We start from the raw sequence: 25,507 nt of genomic DNA, 5'->3' as shown, positions 1-25,507 counted from the left end.
ATTTTTAGATTATAAGTGAGTTTATCCAGGTTTCTTTTGCACAGGGAGATCCGGGGCTGAGGTTCTGGCTTTGTAAGCTGCAGAGGTGCAGGAGCAGGATGATAAGGGGCAAGCAGTGAAAAATCACACTGTTAAGGTTGAGAAGCAATTTCATCAACTGGAAACCAGAGAGGAGGAGATGGAGCATTACACTTTTATGGCATAATAATGACACTGCAACGTGATGCTCTGATGGATAGAGCAAGCTCATTTCTCAACGTGTCCACCCAATTATTTCCAAGAGAGATAAGGGAATATTCCTGTCATTGCGCAAAGTCTAGATAAAGACATCTCTAAAACCTGCGGTTCTGGTGAGACTGTTCAAGAAAAATTAAATTAAACTAGAACAGATTCAGAGAAGTCTATTAGTTGACTGGAACATGAACTCCTCTTGTAACAGGAAAATAGGAGAGGTTGGTTTTGCTCAGCTTTGTACAATGAAGGCTCAAAATCCATATCAGAACATCAGGATGAACCTGTAAGCAGTGGGAGAAGCTGTAAACTATGGGAGAAGGCAAAACTGACCCTGGATGCAGGGGAAAGGTTTCTAACCATCAGAGCAAGAGGGACTGGAGCAACCTTCACATACCTGTAGAAGAGGCAAATCAACCAAATATTAAAGATGGAGTTTAATCCCTTTTGAAATGGGTGTTGTGCAATGGCAAGGAGTGTACGAATGCAATGCCACATGCATGCTTGGCTTCACAGATAGCACAAAAAAGTTTCTAAAAACAAATACAGTAATTTACTCTGTCATAGATTAGCGATGAAGTCTGGGCTGCAATACGGTGAAGGGGAATTTACCACTGATTTAATATGATTAGGATTTTTTTTCCCCATGAGTTTGTGTCTGTCTTTTTATATTATCTGGAGGGTCGGCGTAGAGTCCTGAGTCAGGAGAACAGCTAACTTAAATTCATCCCTATTTGCAGCAGAAGTCTTTGGTTTGACTTCAGAGTGATCCATGCATGTGCTTAACATTAAGGGTCTGCTTACAGGCTGTCCTGAATAATATGCTATAGTGTATTTTGAGAACTCATTTTTACTTTTTATTACAATAATAACTTCTACAGTGACATGAATTCCAACACGAAGCACCAAGAAATAACACACCCTTCCAAATGGTTTTCCCCTTTACACTGTTATTAGAATACATATTAAGAGAGCAGCGTATTATAAGACAAAGCACTTTCCAGAAGGCATATTTTTCTCAACCTCACTGCAGCACAGCAGTTTCTTTATAGTCAAAGATTAATTATATTACCAAGTCTGCTTCTGCAAATCATAGTCAAATGGATCATTAAAAGAGAAGTATAGCAGGGACCACTGCTAGGGTATTGCTTCCGAAGGGTCCAGCTCTTGGAGGTGCTGAGCTCCTGGAGCTTAGGTTGGCCTTTCTTTCCCTATTTCCTTTTCAAATTTCATGCTGGCGTTCCATAAAATGATGTGTTTGAAAAACTGTCCTGCTGCGATTCTGACAGTATATTGCATTACTCCAAGAGCAGAGCTACCACGGCTACTAAGCCTAGGATTGTAGCGAATGGCCAGTCATATGGGATATGGAGATGTCTAATAGTTCCCTTTGTGCTTGTTGGTAATTACCGCCTGAGCCCTAAATAGCAACATCAGACACAATACAAATCATGCCCATGAGCCTTGATAGGGAGATAGGAAAAACCCCAGACGTATTAGTCAGTGCAACAGAAACAAGGAAGGTGGAAGGCAACTCAGACTCCACCAAATGTAGGTCCATCCCTCTGTTACTTCTCCAGCTGCTGGGAATTTGGTTGTAGGATGGGGCGAGTGGTGGCTCACGTGGGTGGGTGCAGGAGGAGAAGGGAAGGACCATGTAGCTGGGGTCGCTCCTCTTCCATCGCTTAGGCTCTGCACCCTGACATTCTTATTACAAGCAATTCTTGTTGAACCATGCTGGCTTTTAGACCAAATTTGCTTTAGCCATGATGAAAAAGTGGATTTCTTGAAGTGAAAGCTCAGAGGAAAAGTCAAACATTTACTTCCAGGCTGATGTTTTATCTCAGAGTTACCAGTGCTCTGATAATCTGAGACCCATCTCCTCTGCAGGAAGGAGAAGATAAGCTCTGGCTTACTCACACTTCTCTCTCAGCGTCTTGTCTTCAGGGGAGAGGAATGATGACAAGATTTCCACTTAAAATTAAGCTGCAGAAGGCAAAACAAAACTCAAACTCAGCTAATTTTATCTGTGGTTTAAAAAAGAAACAACAACCAAAAAAAACCCAGTAAAAAAAACAATGGGAGAAATGAGCAATATCTGCCAAATAAAATCATTCACTCACTTCTCATATTAGTCAGGAGAGAAATAAACTTTTAGAAGGCCACACAGTTAAACAGATCCCCACGTATAGTTAGAAAACAATGAGTCAAGATCCCTGCTTCAGCTCCTCGAACTACTCTATATTTTCTTGGGAAACAGCACGTTGCTGCAAAATGGTACCTATGCCCCCAGGATCTGGAAATAGATGTGGTTATTTAGACCATTTCGCTAATGCAAACTACAGAAAAGACAGAGTAATTGAGCCAATTTGCTGCGTGGGCGTGCGGTTGTTTGTGTCGCATCTCCGTACCACTGCAGCGTTTGGAAATCCACCGTCACTCACCTCCGCACGTGGTGGCTGAGGACAAGCAGGAGGGTACCTAAAAGTAAGCCCGAGGAGCAGGCGGTGGTTACTGGAGACACAGCTAGTGCCCTTCTTGCCAAACTTTTTTTATTTTCCCCAAAGTGGGGCTGGAAAGAGCAGAGCAGTGATTTGCGGAGCATCGCTCGAGCCCCAGGACTGCTGAATATTGGAGAGGAGAAAGTTCGCACGCACCAGCGTGCATCACATCAGTGAGGAGGGGATACAGCTGTAATCCAGGAACATTCATGCAAATTGTTTTGCATTGCAACGCAAACTTCTGGGTAATTTTTCATGGTAAGGGTTTCACACGGAGGCAGCATTCCTCCAGTGCACCACCCCGATTCCTCCAGCACCCCTGACGTGCGTTAGAGACCCTAATAGCATCAGGACCACATTACCGCTGTTTCCATTCCCCGTGTCAAATGTCAGACCACCGCCACGGCGGGGCACGGCCGGGCATTTTCCAGATGGCCGCATTTCGCTGTGGGGGGGGTCCAAAAGTGCTCCCACATTGCTCTGTGGTGCACATTACCCCAGTCTAAATTTCACTTGTTTCCATCTCAAAGACCCCGTTCTTGAGAGAGCAGAGATCTTCGTGGCCTTCTGCTTGTTGCTTTATATGTTTTGGCATGTGCCTGCTCGTTTTACAGTAGAGAAGCTGTTTGTGCCTCTGCAGACATATTTTGTAGGTGCAACTTAAGCAAAACTTTTGATGTGCCGGGCTTAGAGGTCACCCAAGGAATGTCAGTGTTTGTCATCAGGAATATGGGCCAAGTCCTACTCACCTTCTCTGAAAATAACACCTTTGAAGTCAGGAGAAGCACTCACTTGCACAAGGGGAAACATTTGAGCAGTAGAACATAAAGGTAAATTTCACACCATGACCTTTTATGCTTTTTTTTTTTAATTTATTGTCTTACAGAAATTTTTCCTCCCTCCTTTCCCCTCCTTCCCTGAATTTGACACCAATGTTGGTCAGACAAAAAAATCGAGCACCCAATAAGCATTGGAAAACTTGTCCGATAGAGTTCAAAGGGTTGGGAAGTGTAATTTCTTTACTAAGTGTTGAGTATAACCTGAGTTTATGCAACTGCATTCTTCAGGGTATTGGGGAGGTGCTAAAGACACAGTAACGAGCAGCTTTGTTTTCTGGGGTAAAATTAAAAAGATACTGAGAAATACAACAAATAGAGAAAAAATCATCAGGAAAGTTGGCAAAACCTTTGTAAAGACGGTAACAGATGCCCCCAAAGAGGAAATTACAACATGTGGCAGCTGTGGTTTTTTGGTTAAGCAACTTTTTGTAAAAGTTCAAAGCATCTGGGGAAAGTAACTAGTAACAGGGTGAGACAGATTTATGGAGCCCACACATGGCAATATTTTTGTATAAAATTAATAAAAACCCATTATATCCCTAGATGAAGAGATTAATTCATACAAGTTTTCATTCTTTGAAGAGCAATCATATTTTGACTTTGTAAACTGGAAGAACTGAGTAATTTCTTGGATTAACTGATCACAAGGGTTGTAGTCCGCAATAAAAATCCATGCAAGGCTGCCAGGCTTTGTTTCTCGGAGGATTAGGGTAATGAGTTGATTTGACATTAGCAGAATGCATCCCAGGCTGCAACCCCATTACCTGGATCTAAAGGGTGGATTCAGAAAGACGAGGCAGTTAATCAAAGCCTTCAACATATTTTTTTAATATGGGGAACTTCTTGTTTATGCGAGTTGCTGGATTGATAAGTGTGGGAGAAAACGTTGCATAAATCTGTGGTGTTTGGCATGGGCACTGCCTGGACGTAGCCGGCCAGCCTCCTATGTGCTACATATACATGTGTGTATTTATAAGCCCCTAGAAATGTCCTTTGTAGCCATGAAAAGGACAGTCTGCAACAGTTCACACTGCAGGTTTGTGTTTTTTCTCTCTTTTTACAGCACTTTTGTGGTTTTGTGCTTTGTGTTGCGGTGAGAGAGCCAGAGGAGACCCTGGCCATCTGCTGTCAGAGTCGCCACGTGACGGAGAAAGAAGAAAGGTTCAGGTTTGTAAATGCTTTGTTTGGAGCTAATAAAGCCCTAAATTAAATTTCTAAATAAATGGGTAATGTTCCTGGAGCTGGGGGAGGCTGTGGCTACCTGCAGCGATAGCAACGCAAGGTGTTTCCCTTGCCGGTTCCCTCCCCGTCCTGCAGCTCCTGCTCCTCTAGTGCTGGCACGTGCTGAGAGCCAGATCAGGGAAAAGATGCTCCTTAAAATTAAACCAAATGTTATTTTGCTGCTGGGTTATTTTAAAGCCAGATCAATTCCCACTCTGGTTCGCGGTGCAATTGCACGGCCAGCTGTGCTGGCACGGGAGGGAGCCTTGCTCGGGGTGGTAGGAGGGCGAGCAGACACTGCCGGGGAGAGGAGAGGACCCGCTGTCATCCCTGAGCGCTTCATCGTGTGAAACCAGGCTCCGGGGCACCTTCAACAGGTTTGGGTTTTACCATCTTTCACCTCACCCCAAGTCCGCACCAAGTGCATAGTGCTGACACTGTGACTGCAACTATTAAAATCAATTAAAACGCGCCTGGATCCTTTTGCAACCCTTACGGGCCAGCAGGGATGTCTCTGCAGAGAACAGCCTGTTTATCACATGTATTTTATTTCAGATCTTCTGGGAGGCTTTGGATTTTCATCCCAAACCCTTCAACGTACCCGCCCCATGCTCCCAAACGGATTAACCCTTCTGCAGATGAGGAGCACGAGGCAGGGGAAAAAAAAACCCAGCAGCTACCTCTAGATACATGGAGGGACAAGGACAAGCTAAATGTGCTTTCCCACCGCCTCCTCCTCCTGACCTGCCCGTCCCTGGTGCATACTGGTCAGCCCTGGATATGCTGGTCCCATATGCACACAGGTGTTCCCGCACGGAGATGCATCTACAGAAGGCAAAGAGAGGCCGGAGGAAGCCGCAGTCACGCGAGCCGCATGTGGTTTAAGGAGCAAGTGCCAACATCTCTCACTCTCACTGTCCCAGTGTTGCTCCGAGGGCAACCTGATCTGCCTTTAATCTACTCTGACCACAGGACAAATGGTTTAAATAAAATCCTGCATGACTGAGTCACTCCGTTTCTGGCTTTTATACGACATGCTGAGGAGCGATGGTTTACTTTGCCTGAGTAACAAAATTAATATAAGAGAAACATTTTTGTTATGTGGTAACTAAGAAAAAAAAAAAGGGATGTAGAGAAATTTGGGTGGGATGTTTGTACGTGATAAAAGGAAAATCAAGGAAAAGAAAGTAGTGACTTTTCTTGGAACAGCAGGTAAAAGTAACAATAGACGAACAGCTATCACAGACAGGACGAGGGCTCTGTTTTAGCAACCCAGTTATTTTTTAAGAGCAGAGACCCGAAGCCCCGCTGCCCTCAGCCCAGCTGCAGGCAAGCTGTCATCAAGGAGATACCGGCTTCCATACATCTTCCCCGGGCAAGGTGCGGGGAGAGGCACGGGCTGAGCGAGTATGGCATTACAGGGAAGAGGAGGACCAAGAGAAATGCCCCGGGCTCTTGGTGGGAGAGCTGACAGCAGCTATGATTGCCAGTTAGCAGACGGGGAACCGACACACTTTGGACTTCGCCTCCGTCTGCGGGAAGAGGGTCACAGGGATGCAGCCTGGTTTGCTGGTGGGTATCTGCTAGAACCAGTCCCTGCCCCTGCTCGGGCTGTGGTTTGCAACAAAATGTGTTGTGAGAGGCTCTGCTCTGACTATTCACCATCATCTACGTCTTGTCCAGGACTTGTTGCCACCAACCCCCCCGCCCCCCTCAGAGCTGTGCAATTAATCTCGGTTGGGGAGTTGAGGTATTTAGATCTCATCATCCTGAGCCTCGTGGGAATATGTGAATATGAGCTCAAATGAAGGCTATTAAAGGATGAAGTTTAAATCCCAGCAGCGTGGGTTTCACACTTCACAGGCCAATAGCGCCTATAGGAAAAGCTCTGGCTTTTTCATTCTTTTCTTTTTAATGAGAAAACTTCTAATGATTTTTGGTAAGCTTTAGGACATGTAAGGTAATATCCTGGTGTTAGTGAGAAAAACAAGAAATTCCCACTAACTTTTTGGGGTGTAGAATAGTTTTCACATTGAGTAATGCTTTTGCAAGGAAGGATTTGCCATGCTGGACCAGAGCATCGCTGCCTGCAGACACCTGGCTCCTTCCTTCTGCCAACAGTCTACACCTCGTAGCGACGATCTTCAAACCACCTCCTGGTCTTGCAGGTCTGGGCGTCCTTCCTGATTCCCTGCAAAAGAGATCAGGGCGTGAAGCTTGAGATCTCATCACCTTTGTCTTAGCACATGTGGTTGCACCGTATTTTTAGGGTCACTTCTCCGTTGCGTTTCATCAAAGTACTGGTACGTTGTGTTCAGGACATGTTCCTAACGCCTGTCGCTGCAGCACAGCAAATCCACTTTGAAGTGGGAGTTTTGGTGCTTTTACAGCAATCGATGCAAGAAGAAGAATGTTCCCCTTTGATGTGTATTAGTTATGAGCATTGCTGGCCCCTTTTGGAGTTGATTTCATGCATGGTCCCCTTCAAGAATCGGAAATACGTTTTACCAACATTTCAAATGTTATGAAATGCAGCATTTGGTGGGAAAGAAAAAGACAAATGAGAAAAATATGGTACATTTTCATTCTCTGAAAGAAGTTATAGATAGAAAAAATTGTGCAAACGAAGTATTAGCTATTACTCTACAAAGTTTTCAGCGCTCTCTGTCAGGAAGCAGAGGCTAGACGTGATTTTTCAGCTCTTACACAGGACTGTAGTCCATACTTTACAGACATAGGACAGGCTTATGGATATTTCTTTTACAGGGTTTTGGGGTCATAAACAAAACAAAGTCAGCAAAGACCATCAGATCTCTATGTACTTCCCTTTATTGTCTTTGGATCATGTTTTTGAAGGTGAGTCAGTGTTTATCGATATAAAACTATAAGAAACAATGTAGTATCAGAGTCGTACATTTTCCCATGTGTTCATTGTCCCTTCACTTGCTGTAAAATCCATGTGATGAGGAATTAATGAGCAGACACCTGTTTTCTTTGCGGAACCTGTGTTTTATTTTTAAATTTTAAGCAGTCTCTCAAAGTGGCTGCAAAGGCAAAACCCCAAACTTTGCCCTCGCAGATGGGAAAAGGGAGATGTTTGCTGAGCAAAGGGTAGCCCAGGTATTGCACAGCCTTGATGTATCAGTCAGAAAATTCAGGCTGGCTACGAAGCAGGACTCTGGTCTGTACTGAGGGATTTCTTCTGAGGCTTGTCTGGTTTGTCCCTGTTCAGCAGCAACCCAGGCATGTGAATTTGGGATATGCCTCCCCGAAGAGCTGATACAAGTGGGGTACTAAGGTTTCATTAATCCGTAAGGCAGGAAATGTCACACCAGGATGCTAAATGCAGTAGTTGAGTTTCACATAAAACACCAATCTGCTTTGCAGGGCTTATTCTTTCCATCTATTTTTTATTTCCTCACTCATTAACTGCTCCAGTAGCCTGAGACACTGAAATCTTGCAGCCAGATTTCTTATGTGAGAAACTATTTGCTGTTAATACAAGATCTCTCATCAGATGTGCTTTGAGCAGCTCCCCTTTTCTCTGCTATTCCTCAGACCTTCTGGAAGCACATACTCTGTTTTGAAGATGATGCTTACACTCAGCAGATATGCAGGGAAATGGTCTTTTGCAAAGCAGCATTGGCCAGAATCACTAACAGAAAGACTGGTGAATCCAAAAATAGCTGCATGAGGGAGCAAAAGAGAAGTGGTAAAGTCTTTCAAAATTCCTTCGAAATTGTTCTGTCAAGCTGAGATACCTGCTGGAAGATGGTCCTACCTCCAAAACCATCTGTTGAGTTTGAGGAAAAGGGAGACTCTACTCTCTGAACCATACAGAAAGTTGAGTTCATGCCCCCAGGGATCTCTTCTTAAGCCTGAAATTTGTCAACCAGTGGGAAAAACAAACTTCTCTGCCTATGCCTTGCTTCCTCCTTACTTTTGATGTCTGGCAGACAGACAGATAAACCAAGTTAAAAGAGAGAATTCGCAAGAGAATTGCAAAGCTAAAAAGTGGCAATAATACTATATTGGAGCAATTTTGTGTCACATGTAACCTGGAAATGGTATCAGCTTACTAGCAGTGAATAATCCATCAGGAGAGAAAAGGCAAAAGGCTCTGATGCAGTATCTGCCAGTCTTTGGTAATTGGGTCTTCATTTAATTCGGAATTATTTTCCAGTCCAAGGACTCTGGAGTGATCACACAACTTCTTTGGGGGTGGTTTGGTTTGGTTTTTTTGTTTTGGCAGGCAATGAAGCCATGAAGCCTGAACATAGGCAGAGCATAAAGCAAAAATTCCCCATGCTACACGCAGATGGATTTAACAGCCCTCCTCTTATTCACGTGTAAGTGTTTATATGGAAGGGATCCAACTTTATGACAGATTTCACTAGTTTCTAGCCAAACAGGGATCCTCTCCAGGGACATGAAATTTGGGGGTGAACAACTTTCATCAGATTTGCATAGCAGACTTGGAGTTAGAGGCATGAATAACAACTTGCGATATCGGAAAGCTTCTCTGGGGACCTGCTGAGGGTCTCCAACCCCAGATCCCGCTGGCTCCAATGGAGTCCTGCAAAGGGCTACACCGAGCCAAGAGGGTCTTCTGCTGCTGGTGACCGTGGACATCCAGTGAGGAGCAGGTTGGTCTCAGCTCTATGGAAACCCATGAGATATTGGGGTTCTTAGTACCTTGCAGGACTGGGGCCTCTGCTGGAGTACAGGCTGGATCCAGATGGAAAACGAGAGGCACCTGTGTGGTGGAAACACTCTCATTGTCCCAGATGAATCCCTATGTATGAGGGAATACGAAAAAATACCCATTTCTTGCTATAATTTTAGCAAGCATGCCAGGTGCACCGTGTTTTCAGAGACATATTTTCCTCTCCTGGATAGTTTGCCTTCCTTGCTCATGCACAAAGATGTCCTGAGTGCAGAAATAACCATGCATTGAGCCGCTTGTGTATGCACTGTGGGAACAGCATGAAAACAAGTGCACGGCAGGAACATAGAGAGGCTTTTGCAGCTGTGAAAATCCACCAGTAAATCTGACCGGTGAAAGTCTGCCCTCTGAACACTTCCTCATGGGACATTTTAGAAGAAAATATTTTTGCTTCGCTTTTATTTGCTTTTTCTTCTCATGTACATGTGTGCACATTCAGGGGTTCATTTGTCTGCTGCACTGAATTCCAGATTTCATTTGCTCCAGCTGTTCATTTCCCACCTGAGATCACATCTCTATGACTGTGGCATCAGAGCTAGTTGCTATAGGTAATGTTATGATGTCATGCAGCAACATGACAATTTCAGCTGGGGAGTATGCGGAAGCACCAGGTCTCATCTTAAACAATAATGAGCTTACTTTTGTAGAATTACCGTTAGTTTTAATAAAAAGCAGAAAATATGGGACATACTGGCAGAACAATCTCAAAACAGAACGTTCTTAAAGTTTCCATTGAGTATCAGCTGCTTTTTAATTAGTAACCAGAGGGACATCGCAGAAAGTTGCTAATTATGAGCACATAATAAAAATGTAAACACTGTGTCCCAGTTTTAGAATAGCAGCACCTTACTGTGGATGCAAAAGCGAGCCTGGATTGGCTAATGAGTGGAAAAATCATGGGATTTTTCTTGAACAGCTCACGAAGAGGCATCTGCAGTTATAAAATCAACTATTTCCTTTGGAAAAGGAATGAAAATATTTGACAAAAATACCTTGAAGGTTGGTTATGGTTTGTTTTTTTTTTTTTAAATATATACCAGGAATAATCAAGATCTGCAGTTTTTGAAAAAAAAATCATAAATCAAGATGGCTTTATTGAAAACCATTGGTAATTTCAGCATTTTTATGATGCCTGAAATCTTCTTCATTCCAACTTCTTTTGTTTGCTGTTTCTGCCATTTGAAGCTGCACTGAAAACCAGTCCCGAAGTGAGAGAGATCGACTTGCTACAGTGAAAAAACCCGACGAAAAGAAGCGTTGCTGAGATCTGTGTTAGGCAATTTGACTTTAGTCCAATAGTTCTCTTTGCTGGAGATTATTTTATTTCTTGGTTCTGATGTTTGCACTCTTCTGCAGCTATCTCCTGGCTGAGAGCGTGGAGATGGCTCGTCCCTATTGCAGCAGCTGATCCTGGAGGATGTTGTGTGTTTAGTTGCTATAACCCTACTATTACGGCAGATAACGAGCTCCACTCAAGTTTGTGCTCCGGGTAATAAGAAGAGAAGCAGGGAAGGTGACTGAGGCATTTAAGACCAACAATTTAAGCTCTAAGTGGTTTCTGATTTAAGTCTCTCCATTTTTGGAAATCCAGGCTGACCTCTCTCAGGCCTGATTTTCAGAAATGCTTGACAATGCTGGAATTGCTTGGAAAATGAAGGTGCTCAGTGCTCCTAAAAACAGACCAAAATTGTGTCTTGTTGGGCATAAAGTTCAAACTATAATTCCCTCTCTCTTGTTTACCACCCTGAAGGAACTGGTAATCTAATGTTTGTGTCATAAAGTATTTTTAACTACTGCTTTTTTTAATTTTGAGGGAGAATATATAAAAATAATCAAGAAAGAAGAAAAATTGTTGCTGAAACATATTTTTCCTTTAATATCAAAGCGTATGAGGGGGTTGACACCTAGTCATGGAATCATTCCGAGCGATGTGGAGTGTGGCAAACACTCCCAAATCTTGATGCAACTACACAGAGGTGGCAGCTCTTGCCAAGTGGGCAGTACTTGCTCTCAACGTGTCCATCACCACTCACGTGCTGGACAGCTGAATAAATTAGCCAAAAATAACTATTCCCAAATATTTCACTCTCAGCATTCAGTCCCATCAGAGTATCGCAGTGATTGACAGCAAAGCCTCTGCTACAACAAGGCTGAAAGAGAGGAGTTAACAGGAGAGCAGAGAGAGTGCTGCGAAGGCGAAAACAAACTACGACCTAATTCAGAATAAAAGGGATTCCCGGGAGGTCAGAAGATGGCTTTGAACAGGTTGAGTCGTTAAATGGATGTAGGGTTGATTGATGAATCTGCATCACTCGCTGCAGCAAGATGAGTGCATTACGTTGTAAGTATGGGTTGCAGTGGATCACTTCGAATACGACTGTCTGCCAAAAAGATGAAGGAAGTTCATAAACTACCCTAGAGTTATGGAAACAGATCCTTTCTGCAGAGGGACCCGGGGAGCAGCAGTGTCCCTGGGTAGCCCATCTGTATCCCATAAAGAAACGGATACCTGTAATTAGTGCCATGAGTTATCACAACTGCGCGCAGCGCACATACATCTCCATCTGAGAGGACAGTGCTTTGCAAGTGGGAGCATTTAATATGGAAATAACCAAGACAGCTGAAAGTACAGTCTCACTGGAAGGTTTCCAGCCAAGATGTTTGAGGCAAAAGCTCGCTGTTGCCAGTATGGGAGAAATCTAAGATTCAGAGCTGATTGCATTTCCAAGAAACAGAACAGGGAAACTTGGACACCGCTGCAGAGTAGGTGCATTGGAGTTCATACCATGCAGCCTCACAACTGGCCTTGTTTACGGCTTCTAGGTGCTCTAGTGAGGTGCCAAAGTGCCAGTTGGAAATCAGATATCTTGAGAAAATAGGATTTTGTTTGTATTCTTCAAAGCCGCAAGTCTGAATGGGGGAATCTGGGATCCATTTTCCCACCCCGTGCTCCCTGCCTCACTCTTATTGAGACTTAAACAAAAGGGCAAGGAGGCCACTGCAGAGTAAATGAGGCCCTTAATTTACCATAAAAAGAAGACAAGTGGCTGTTAAGGTTTTATCGGATTACAATAAAGGCTCTTTGCACTCGGGATACTGTGGTCTGATTCCCGGCATTGCTGGCAGGGCTGGAAATCATAACCACAGATTATAGTAATAAGCTTCCAAATTTCCATATTCCAGCCAAGGGTGCTGCTCCCCGGCGTGGCTGCTGCCCCGTGCCAGCCTTGTGCCAACATGGTCAGGATCTGCAACGTCCTCTGGGGCAGGACCTTCAGCCAGGATCCAGCCTGCCACTGCTGAGACCTTGTCGACTGTAAGATGGGAACAGGAGCAAGGTCACGCCGTGTTATCTATTTAATTATCCAGCAAGAGTCTAAAAACAAGCTACCTTCTGAAGTATGCCTATAGATTCTACCTTTTCAGATGAGGTCTCCTTCCTTCCTCCCAGATGCCTTCCAGCAGCCACCGTCACAGAGTGAAGTAAGCAAAGCAGATTATGGCAAACAAAATTTCCCCTCCATGAACAAACCTTGTTGTTTTTCCCCAGGCTTAAATTTCATTAGGAAAATAATTTTATTAATATAACACATCTTCTTTCAGCGTAGAGAGTGCTGGCATTTTGTTTGTCAGCTAGCAGAGAGAGCAACAGGCAGCTCTGCATTACGAGGAATATGCAAGGAAGGAGTTTAACTGATGCTATGCATTTGCTACCTGGAAGACACGTCTGCATTTGAACCTGTAAAAGAAATGCCATTACATCTTTTTCCTTTAACCCTTTGTTGCAGTCAGTGCATAAAAAAAGTACGCTCCTGTTTGTGCCCAGGAAACCCGCAACTCGTTCGTGTTCACAGCACATGGCTCACCATCAATTTTTTCTCTTTCTCAGCCGCATAGACTCGCAGGATGCTGAGGTGGGCTGACACCTCTGGGGACCACCTAGTCCCGTGGCTCAAGGCAGGGTCACCCAGAGCGGGATGCTCAGCATCGTGTCCAGTTGGGTTTTGAGTATCTCCAAGGATGGAGACCCCACAATCTCCCTGGGAAACCTCTCTGCAATCAGCATGTGCAAAGCAGGCATTTAACCCTTAAAATAATGAGCAACAAGAAGTCAGGAGTAAAGAGATTAAGCTTAGTCTCCTTGAAAAGTTGTTCTAATTGTAATGGCCTCTTTGGTTGCATGCACATAGCATGGATGCAGCCTTCGGAGGGATATACCTTCTCCTGGGGCTGTATCGCAAATGTCAAAATAACAGTATGGTAAATTATCACATCCATAATGGGTTGTAGACCAGTCCATAAACTCTCTTTATTCCTTCATCATTTAACACCGCTGCCCATAAGTCCGGAGGAATCTGATAGTAAATGGCAGGGAAGCAAAGGGCAGTCTGGACAAGATTCGCAGGCGCTGGTCTCCCTCAATTTCCCCTTCATAAAAACAGCACCTGGTGTTTTTAACCCAAGCTGGATGTCTGCTGGAGAATGTATGCCTGCTGGGTCCTCCTCCGATTAAGAAAGATATTGTGACCGGTTTCTCTCTACTGCATCCTTCAAGGCCAACGCAGCATTTAGTCCTTTGTTACAAACCAGAGACTGTGCAAAGCTCCAAAGTCAAATTTTCCACAGGAAGAATCCAGAAAACGTTTTCTGTAGATAAACCCAATTATTTTCACTATAGCTTTCTAACTTTTAGTTCTATAATATAATATATTTAATTTATAAAAATATTAGAGAAAATATAACAAAACCAAAAAATTCAAAACAAAAGCCATTTTGAAAAGGAAACTCTAAACATTCTGTTCTGAAATAGTCAAAACAGAATATTTTGACATTGTCAGAATTTTTTCCCTCAGGTTCTCTTCCAAAACAAAATTCCAGAGGAAAAAAAACCCCAACATTTTGTTAAGCATTCCTATTTAACTTCCACTTCAGCCCTGCAGAATCCAACAGAAGGTTTTTTTGTAGCAACTTTTGCAGTCAGCACTTCTATACACAAGCATGCACCATGTACAGAACAAACGGCCATGTATTTTGTTTTGATAGATGCTTTTATGTTTTTGTATGTAAATAAACTAGATAGCAATTAATCAGATTAGAAACCTTGCTAGAGTCAGTCTGTAATTAATAACGAACTTTTTTTTTAATTTTAATTTGGCTACTGCTGAAGCAGGACAATAGATTCAGTGGATGATCAGATTAATATTAATGAGCATAATTATCTCTCCGTTCCAAGTATGGCATCTTGGTAACACTAATTTTCTTGTTAACTGATGAAGGTCGTGGAACTGATTTACTGATTTACTCCTGGATGGGAATGCAACAGAATTTAAGAAAAAAATAATTGAATAATGGTCTTGAATTTCAACATGAAAATATACACGTGTGTGTGTGTGTGTGTGTATATATATATATATATATCTTTCCCAATGGGGACTCTTCCTTGAGACGTAGGTCAGCATTTAGCCTCCCTGAAGATAGCCCTTAACGGACTTGCAAGATCTGCAAAACTTTTCCAGGAATGGCTTCATAAACTGCCTTCTATTATTGCACACATTAGGGTTGAAAACGGAGCTTTGCCAGAGGCAGGCTCACAATATTGCAAAAAATTTCCACCCAATGAGTGGCAGGCTATAAGAAAAACAATATTGATGTATTTTCCTCTATTTGTGGTTTCTTTTGTCCACAGAGTGTTTTTTGTCTCTCAATGACGTCAAAGCAAAATTCTCTTGCAAAATGACAACTGGAAAATGACCCTGAGAATATATTGGATCTCCTAACTAGTAATTAACTAACTTGAGCTTAATGGAACGTATTATATATTTTACCAAGTCTACAGAAGATTAGCAAAACAAAAGTAATATTTTCTTTCCTTTTGATTGCAGTGCTTGAGGCAAAGGCAGCTTAATACTTCACAAGTAAGTGTTCTGCATTCCTAAAGTATCTGTATGCTCAAACGTGTCACAGCATCCTCACTGGAGGTGACAACAACTCCACTGCGTGTCACACACTCAGCCCACTGCTCTTGGGATGCACCAGGGCAGGGGCAATAACGATGCCCACAGTTAGGTGACATGCATCTCATCCTTTAAAAGAGCAATTCACTTTCTTCTAGGAGAAACGGTCCTGTATTTCCCAACGCCATCACCTGTGAACAGACCCTCAGCCGGGGTCTAACTTCGAGCTTCCCAAAAACAGGCAAGGGGAAAAGTGCTTGCAGCAACGGTCAGCAAGAGTTGGGGGCCCTTGACAAGCCCTTTTCCCACGTTTAAGTATGAAGCTGTTGCCGTCACCAGAGCTCAGTAATTAATTCAGATCACTTTATTCTTCTCTTCTCCTTGGTTCTTCATTTCTGTAAAATGGGCACATTCTCAAGTACAGCATTTTATTACACTTTGCTATTTATGGCTTTCTGAAGGAAAAAAGTCATCTGGTTTTCACAGAACTCACTGTGTCTTTAAGACTGCCTCGCGGAAAGAAAAATACAAATTTCAGCATATGCTCCATTGTGCAATATCGGAAGGAGCAGGTTTTACTGAGATTGTCTAGGACAAACTCAAACAACAATGGATGTTTTTCCTTCCTCTATAAAATAGCTTTTTCGTGGCTTTACACTATTAGGTGCTGTGCAGGAATGGATAAGAACTGAGTGCCTGACTTCTAAAAGCTTTGTCAAGTCTTTTTTGTGGTTTCAATCAGTTGCTGCCGAGGATATTCTGCCTTGCATAACATGCACCAGTCTAATATGTGCAACCACATTACATCACTGCTGATTAAGCTTACATGCAATACGCTTGGCATGGCCCCTTTCCAGCCCCATGCATAAAGAGTGAGTAAAGAAACCCATCAGGCCTTTAAAACTTTATTAATTGCAGACTAACTTAAATGCCACTCATCCATTGCTTCAGCTCGATTGCTTGCTTCTAATTAGGGGTTGACAGCCATGGCTAGAGAAGTTTCTTCTCTCGGACTCTCTGACAATGTGTTTCAGGGATCAGAAAAACCACTCTTCTGCACTATTCATACCTTGCTATGCATGCGGTGGCAGTTATGGGAAAGCCATATGTGTGTGAGAGGTGGAGCCGAAAGGTCGTACCGTCAACCAAATCACTCTGGAACTCCGGATCCCTTCATAGGGAACATCTGCCTGGAGCTATAGAGCACAGTACCAACATGGATTTGGTGGCCTAAAATGTCTTTCTGGTCTTATTTTGGATATGCTCTATTTCTTCTTCCTCCTATTTGTCCATGTGGGCCCACAATCACTATGGGGAAAATTAAATTTCCATTTCTTGTACATCTTCCCAGCTTTAGTGAAAATATCCTTCTACTTATATCCAGTAAACTGAGACTTTGTCATCATTTGCTCTGGGCTCCTCAAAGCAGACCTCTGGTTTCGTGGAAAAGATTTAGTTTTCCAGGGAGATGCTTTTTCATGATTTCAGTGAAGCACCAATGTGTTTTAATAAAATTCAATAAAGTGTATATATGTCAGGGAAGATTTAATGTTGATAGTGGTGTTGTGCTTTGGAGATTCAATTATCCTTGGGTGAAAAAGACATGAATGTTACTGAGTGCACAAGCGAAAAGGGAACATTAAAAAAAAAATCAGCTTTATCCAGCCAAAGTGGAAATCAGGTGAATAAATAAGAATATATTTTAGACACAGGAGAGATTATACATGTGTTCTGCACTGCAGAGGGACCTTCCTGTCTAAAAGACAATGGTGTTTTGAGATCTACAAAACAAGTGTTTTCTTGCTCATACATCAGCAAAAGCAGATGTTCAACGTGTCAGAAACAGTGGAGTTAACGTTATATCTGCTGAGGAGCTGGCTGCTCAAATCAACAGGGTTTCTTCTGATGTGAAGTTTGTAACTGGAACAACACGATCCAAGTTGGTATGTCGGTGTGGGAAGATCCCATCGCTGGTCTCTTCCCAGGGCTTTCCAGAGCGGGGTTGTACTTGCAAACTCCTACCCAGGCCCTGCTAAAAACAGGGACAAAATGGGATTTAAATAGCAAGGACACCCTGAGCTGGCTTCTTCTATTCTGGGTGAGCCTCAGCCCAGGACAGTATGTTATTTTGCATTGCTCATTGGTCAGTTCTCACTCCCTATGTTTGACCCTGGTCACAGGAATTCAGTCAAAATCCTGGGCTTGGTGGCAAATTCATGGTCTAGGTCAGGGTTTTGAGAGTGTCCTTGATCTCAGCCAGCACATCCATGAACCTGGTGTCAGCTTTGCATAAGAAGACTGGAAAGTGGGAAAGCAGTTTGCAAAGTTCTGCTTAGCACTCTTCCCTCAGCAGCCGCTGCCATGGACAGCCGAGGAGGTGAGGCTAACTGAATCCAGAGTGAAGGAAACCAAGTTTTACAGCCTATTCAGAAGAAGTCATTTATTTAATGGAAAGATTCGTCTACATTATTTTGGATGTTACAGTTTATACATCAGGTGCAAAATTACCCTTTCAAAGCTCTGGTACGAGGTTCCCTTTGAGTACTGCGTATTAAAAAAAAATAAAAGGCCACCCTTCCCCTTCCCCACATTTGAGAAGTTATTATCCCCAGGGCAGGGAAATGAGTGTAAAAGGGGCATTACAAAGCTGTATCCCCTGCCTGCCAGTGGCCCATGCTTACTGAGTGCTACGAGGGAAGCACGTTATGCTTTCCCCACTATATCCTTGCTTTGAATAGCAAAGATGATTTGCTCTGCAGAAATCACATCTTAGCAAACCACAGCCTGCATCCATGTCTGGTTAAAATTAATTCAAAGGCCCTCCAAAATTGAGGGGTTCACTCACTCTTGAGGATGGCAAACAAAGTCAGGGCGACTTTGTTTCCTTTACTGATCAAGAGGTGGAAGCGTGCAATGAAGTTAAAATGAATTTTTCTAAATGGCCCCTTGGAGGTAGAAATGATTGAAAGCTAAGTGATTAAAACATGGGTCAGAACCATGCCAGCCTGCCTGGTTATGCTCAGTTTGCAGGTAGTCTAGAGACAGAAACGCTTCTTACTATGTAAAACAATATTGGTGAGCACTGCATGTTGCCTCTGTATAACTGCATCTGGAAAAGGGAGGTCTCCTCTCCCCAAGTGTTGAGTGACATCTCACAACCTGTTTCTTTCCAGTCGACCTGGAAAATGTACACTCGGATTTCAAGGGAGAGGAAATATAAAGTATTTTCTCATCAAACTTGGCATTATCTACTTAGCAGGCAGCCCTCTCTCCCACTGTACAGTATTTTTCCATTGTGTTGAATCAAACTTTATCTTCGACTCTGTTTCCCCATTCTAATAATAATGACGTGGCGTTCGAAGTGTGGCTTCGCGAGTGATTCATTTCCTCAATACTGTTCATTGGGACTTTACACTACTTGAAAGGTAGGCAGCAATTTGGCTTTTTTAACACATTAGAGATAACATTTCTTTTGCATGGGATGAACTCATTATGGGCTTTAGGAATGGGACCTGATTATTTGCAGACACACGGTGCTACTCTTCTGCTAATAGGAATGGAGAGATGAGGCAAAGTAATAGATTGGGTAAGAACTCATTAAATGTTGAGGCAGAACAATAGGCTCTTCCAGCCTTTAACTCCTTAGATTCATCTGGATCTTTCAATCTCAGCATCCTCCAGCCACTGGAGACTAAACCAACAATGAACTGAATGCAGAAAAAAAGCCAGGCAATTATTTCACTTCGGTAAAAATTTAATGGAATTCATAAAGTCAGAGGAAGATAACTGTGTAAGGAGTAAATTGGGTCGCTGAGATCCTGACTTAAGGAAAAGAGAACAAAATGGCAGAGTATGAGCTGATAAGTGCTACCTTTTTGAGGTTGGCAATGATTTTATGAAGAGCCCTAAGACAAACACCAAAAAAGTTGGGAGAGACTATCTATCAACTTTGGACCTACCTATAGATGCTCAGCTCCTCTGAGAGTTGGGGTGCTTACGTTTTAGCACCTAGACGTAGACTTAGACGCATGCCTATGCCTTATATTCAGCTGATGCATGTTCTTTTAATGTATCTTGGATTGCTTTACATGCTTGACAGGCCGTGTTTCTTTCTATTAGCCGTATACAACACTGCAAATGCAAAAAGCCTGCCTGCAATAGCTGCCGCCTTCTGAGGTTTACATTATCATCTTTGTCTCATTATTCCTGGATGGCTGCCCATCATTTCTTATATAGGTCTTTCTTCAAAAGATGAAAGGAGAAGGGTGCGGGAAGAGAAAGGAAAGAAATCTTGCTTTTTCTTGGGAAAAAGAGCAAATAATTCATTGACCTGCATGGGCTTTAATATTTATGCAACATACTTTGGGTTACTAATATGTGAGTCAGCTGAGAACATACAGGAAGAAAAATAAAGATGTCTCTGCTGTCAAGGGGAAAAAAGCACTCACCACCTCATTTCTCTCCCCCCACCTCTGATGTGGCTTATGAAGGAGGATGCTCAAAAGAATAGAGCCAAATTAGGAGACAGATTGAGGGGATGGTAGCATTAGCTGTGCCTCTTGCTGTTACTTATGCCATGGAGCCGCAGATGATACTGTACGGGTGGCAGTGGCAGACACAGTCCAAGCTCCAAGGGTGAGACACACAAGTCATCCTTGCACAGTGTGAGCTTCTGCACAGCAGAAATACCAGTTTTGTCTTTCAGGAGCTTTCTCCTGGTGTAACTCTCAAATCTCTCTCCTGCCAAACATTATAAGAGCTATTAACAATTAACATTTATGCTGGTGTACTTTCAGATACCCTTTAATGGGACATACAACCTGAGTTCCCCACACTCTCACCTGAATGCCACTGCCACCATTTCCACGTGGCAGAAGTCCAGCTGCCCAGGCTGCCTTGCACCTCAGCCGTCTTATTTTGACATGTCTGAAATTACCCTGGACAAAATAGCCGGTCGGTGCAACAGAACAGCACTGAGACCCAAGGAAACACCTCCAATTTTTATCAGTTAAGTCATAGTGTTGACTACATCAAGTTTCCAAGGCTTTGTACACTCCTGTCTGAGCTTGATCTTTTTTTTTTCCTTTTTTTTTTTTCTCCTTGCAGTTAATAAGAACCTTTTAAACATTTTTTTTTCTTAATAACTTAGCTGAGGTCGCTTCAGCACAGCACATGGGTAGAAGAGGCCAGCACTATGTACTCTTGCACCCCGTGCAACTACACCCTGTATTTACATGCACTTGGTGCAGAGACTATTTGGTGGCTCTCCAAGCAGACGCTGAAGATCTGCACAGTACTGCACAAACCTCCAAGCCTCGAATAATCAGTGAAGAGCTGATTGTCTCCTTTATAGAGAATGAAATTCACAGCTGAATCCGAGCATCGGGAACCGCCAAGCCTAGGCAGAGACCGTGAAGAGGGCACATTTGTGGTGGAGTTGTTTAAGGGATGGCTTTGACCTGGGGATGACAGCCACCCTTCCTCCTGGTGTCGAGGACAAGCAGAGGCGATGATGCTCTAAGAGGCAGCGGCACATCCCACAGCCTCAGCTGCAGGTTGCACGCATGGACTAGCAAAGAAGGGGGGATTTTTTTTTTTTTTTTCCCTGTTTCTTGCAGGTGAATTCCTAAGCCATCTGCAGAAAATTTTCCCTTCATGGCCAGGAACACATGGCCCAAGGGTTGGTGGGGGTGGGTATTTTAACTCCCTGCTCCCTCCCCCAGGCTGAACAAAGCCCTTGATTGAGAGATCGGCTCTGGACTTTGCAAGAAAAGAGAGCTTGGGGCTTTTGTGTGTGTGTATGTGTGTGTGTATTTTTCTTTTCTTTCCATCATACTAATGAAATTTGCAGACACGGAGAGGAAACTGCGAGTTATTTATAGGAGTGAGAGGAATGTGAGGCCTAATTGTGCTTAGTCTATTGCTAAGTATGTAATCTGTTTGCTATTAAATTTTACAGTCTTGCAGCAATGTACATAGGTTCTATTGTGGGTTTTTTTCTTTTAAGTGGAACATATACATTTGATGAAGAAAAAATATTAGGCTAAGGTGCTTGCAAGCTTTAAGAACAAGTGACACAAGGCAACATTTTAAAGGAGGCAGGGCATTTTTAGGGTTAACTAGGTTGGGTCATTTTGGATTTTTCAACAATTTTTTTTCCCTAATTACCTGTTCACAATTTTAAGGTTTCCATGTCCCTGTCCATGATGCACTGAGGTTACCTGGAGCTGCTGGCTGTTTCCACGGGAGGTGCCGAGTCCCGGTGCGTGCACAGGACGAGGGTTTAGGAGCGGTGGTGGGATTTGTCCTCACCTCCTGGTTGGCCTTTTCTACCCTGCTGCACCTCTCGGTGCCCAGCAAACGCATCTTGGTAGGTATTTGCTTACCTTACCACTGATTTCAGCGGTGAGAGGCTGATGATGAACCGCTCTGTAGAAATGCAAAAGCACTGAATCCTTGCATTTTTGCATACTGTTTTACGGAGAGCCCACCCCACCGGTGCACCCTTCCCACCTGTGTAAGGAGCAAGGCTGCTGCCCACAGGCACGTAGCTGGGTGTCCTTTGCTCTTCCCGGACACGGGTGACAATTGAGGCAGTGGAATTGGGGCAGGGGGGTGCAGGGGGCTTCTCCGTGGGGCAGCCCCGACTGCCGTTACAGGGGGACGACAGCAGCTCTGCAAAGCTCAGCCTGGAGCAGGGGGTTAGCGTGGGGACCTGAGCTGCTGAGCTAAGCGTCATTCCTCATGGAAAAAGAGGAAAAGCCAGGCATGCAATCCGATACAATTGCTAATATCTACCAGGCGAAAGTCGAGCACTCAAACAGCTCTGGAGTTAGCTGCTTTTTATTGCTTATCGCTGTCCACTTGTGCTGGAATATTCCATGCCTATAATTTTTGAGAGGCTCTAAAGGATCCTGTCACCTCTCCTGGGTCTAGGTTTCTTGCTTTTTCAGACAAACACTTTTCCTGGGATGTTTTGCAAAATGCCATAGTGACTCATTCTTGTCACTCCTCTTTGCTGGGATAACAACACTAAGGGGAAAAACAAATGATATTTACTCCCGGTGTCCAAAATTGGCTTTGCCACTGCGAGCAGAATTTAGAAAGACAGGAATAGAGGAGTGATTATGGAGTGCATTGCAATTAAGAGACAGCCCTGTAAGATCCTCCTCCGGGGTTACAGCTGAAACCAGAGGTGGACTGGCTCCATCCAGGTTGACTGCTCCTGAATGGGATGCAAAGCTGCTAGAAAGCTGCGTAGCTGGGAGGGATGCAGCATGCTGCTTACAGCTGTGCTTACAAACCGGTCTGCTGCCTCCCAAAGGGATTAAGGGCCCGAGATAACCAGTGACAGCAAATCAAAGGCAGGGACCAAGAACTGCAAGGCAGCACTTTGCTCTTCTCTTTGGCTGGTAAACCTGCCAGCCCACATACAGGTGTGGGACAATATCCCCTGCCGTGTTTCTTGCAAGCAAATATAAAAGAAGAAGGAAAGAGACTCAAGATATACAGTGGGAGGTGGCATTTAGGGCTGAAACCTTGAGTGATGTCCACTGTACATCTCCATGGGAATTATCTAGCCCTTCTCCAGCTTCCTTGCAGTTCCCTTTCAGACCCCGCTCCTAACTCTCAAATAAATTGACTTTATTCAGTGGGAGAATGAAGACCTGTCCTGGTTACCACGTTTCTGCCAGGCCACCAGGGAAACGCTGATTTAGCGTGTGACATTTTGTGCATTTGTAGGGTAAACAGGAGAAAATGCCAGGCAGGTTATCTGCAGCAAGGCACTCGAGCCCTCCTCCATTGCGAATCAGACATGGGATGCCAGTTGGCCGCTGGCCAGTCATTTGGCTACTGACCAACTGGCTGACATTCGTTTCTTCCATACTTTACTCCTGGACCTGGTGGGAGGGGTGTTTTACAGCAGCAATTAGTTTATTCCTGGGGTAAACAGTAGAAATTGGAGGGTAATTGCAGCAAGAAGTTTGCTTCCTGTTCCAGTGTGAATAACCTGCTGGACGCCAACTGGATGTTAGCCCTCAAATCCGTAAGGCCAATTGGCAGCTGGTCTGCATTTGTCCCTCTTAGGATTTGCAGATGTATGTTGGAAAGTGTGGGAATGGGGATCCCATCAGTCCATCCATCACCGAGGCGAGCTGCAGCGCCAGCGGCCGCAGCGAGGGGCTGCGGGAGGCAGGGCACGGAGCAGCTATGCCGTCGAGGGCGAGGGCTAGGCTGGGAGGTGCCTGATGACCCAATCCCACTGCTTTCACCTTTTTCCCATCCTGAATAATGGACATTTTTTCCTCCTCACAGTCCTGCTGGGCCCTCACGTACATTAGTTGGTAAGACAACACTGCACAATGATGTTTTATTCCCTGTTTTGTACCCAGACCCCCTTCACCTCGCCTTACACTTCTGCAGTGGGACCTATACGTTAGCACAGGCTTTTGTCTGGGATGAGGCTGCTTGCTGGCCTCAGCATCCCCCCGTGTTTCCAGAGTAACTCTCTTAAAATTATTTAGCTAGCTGCGATTTGCTCCATTCAATGTTGTCGCTACACAAACAAGGAGGACATGTGTACCTCTGCTGACCTTTCTTCACTATCAAGCCTGACACGTTTCCTATCCTTTTTTCTGTTTGCTTTTCTCCTCTAGTTATCCTCCTCTTTGGCAGCAATTTCCCCTCATCATGCTGCCAGAATGGAGCATAATATACTAGAATATCATCCTTAGATGAGTTATCAAGCAACCCATCCCCTCTTCCATCACATGCCTTATTATCTCACTTTTTTTCTTATTTCCATTGATCAGATGGATCCTTAGATCAATTTGCTACCTTTTTTTCGAGGTTACAATGTTTTCTTTCAAGGTCTCCTTTATTATTTCATTATCTTCAGGCTCCTCTCAATTTTGCATTTTTACTTGTTGAAATTTCCTAAAGGCTGATGTCTCCAGGCCAAGGTATACTGCACTATTTTCCAACTGGGAGGTAACAACAGCAAAGGAGGGATGGCTCCATGAGCATTTCATCCTCCTTCTTCTTGGATTTGAGTAGCAGTGGTGGCTCAGAGCTGGAGGACCAGACCACGCTCTCCATTTAGGTGGTGAAAACCCCTCAAATCCATCCAGTGATTTAACTGGAGTAACACCGAGAAAAAAGATCAGCTCAGCATGTCCAAAGACACCTTATTCAAGTTGCTAATATTACTGACATAAGGAAATATTCATCCACATTCGGACATTTTCCATTTTCACCGAGACCTCTGGCATGTGGTTGGGAAAGGAGCCTGGAGGGCAGAAGTAGGAGGGGAGGAAAGAGTGGGTTGGTGAATGAACATGGTTGTGCCTACATTGCAAAGGGAATTGAGCAATGCCCTTGCCACACCACCGAAGAGAGGGGTAAAATAGAAAACTGCTGCTTACTAACCCTTTTATTGAGCTGCTATGTTATAAGACGATAAGTGGTGAAGTAGATTATATTCAAGCAGAATTTGGAATCAATCTCCAACAAGTCCTTTGGCTGAAGCATCCTTGAACTCAAGATAAAGAAATTTCTATCCCTTGGATATGTTCTGTCAACTGAATGTAGCTTTGTGAAATTTATTGTTTTTGCAGAAATCAGGACGACATATTTTAGGATAGTCCAGACGTCTCTGGCTGCCTGGATTTCCTCAGTTTAAGCTTGCTAGTTCCCCTCCCCCTAAAAGAAAAAAAAAAGAGAACTTTCTTAACCTCTTTGTTGGGTACAATTTATAACAAACAAACAAACAAGAAAACTTTCTCCATCTGGAAAAAAAATCTGGCAAAGAAAATACAGTAAGGGGGGAAAAGTTTCCCTCACAGATATTAACCTTTACTCTTTGAGATGTGTTCGTCCTTCAGAAATGAGCAGCTGTCTAAATCGTTAGGAGGTTGCTAAGGATTAAGGCTAGCCAAAATATGTTCTTTTACTGTCTTAAATTTCCTCAATGTAAAATAAATGTAAGCTAAGCTGCTCTAACTGCGGATGCTGCCACTGCTTACACAGAACGCA

Source organism: Harpia harpyja, chromosome 14 (assembly GCF_026419915.1).
Source record: "Harpia harpyja isolate bHarHar1 chromosome 14, bHarHar1 primary haplotype, whole genome shotgun sequence".
Classification (NCBI taxonomy): Eukaryota; Metazoa; Chordata; class Aves; order Accipitriformes; family Accipitridae; genus Harpia; species Harpia harpyja.
This window is presented reverse-complemented; position numbering follows the sequence as displayed.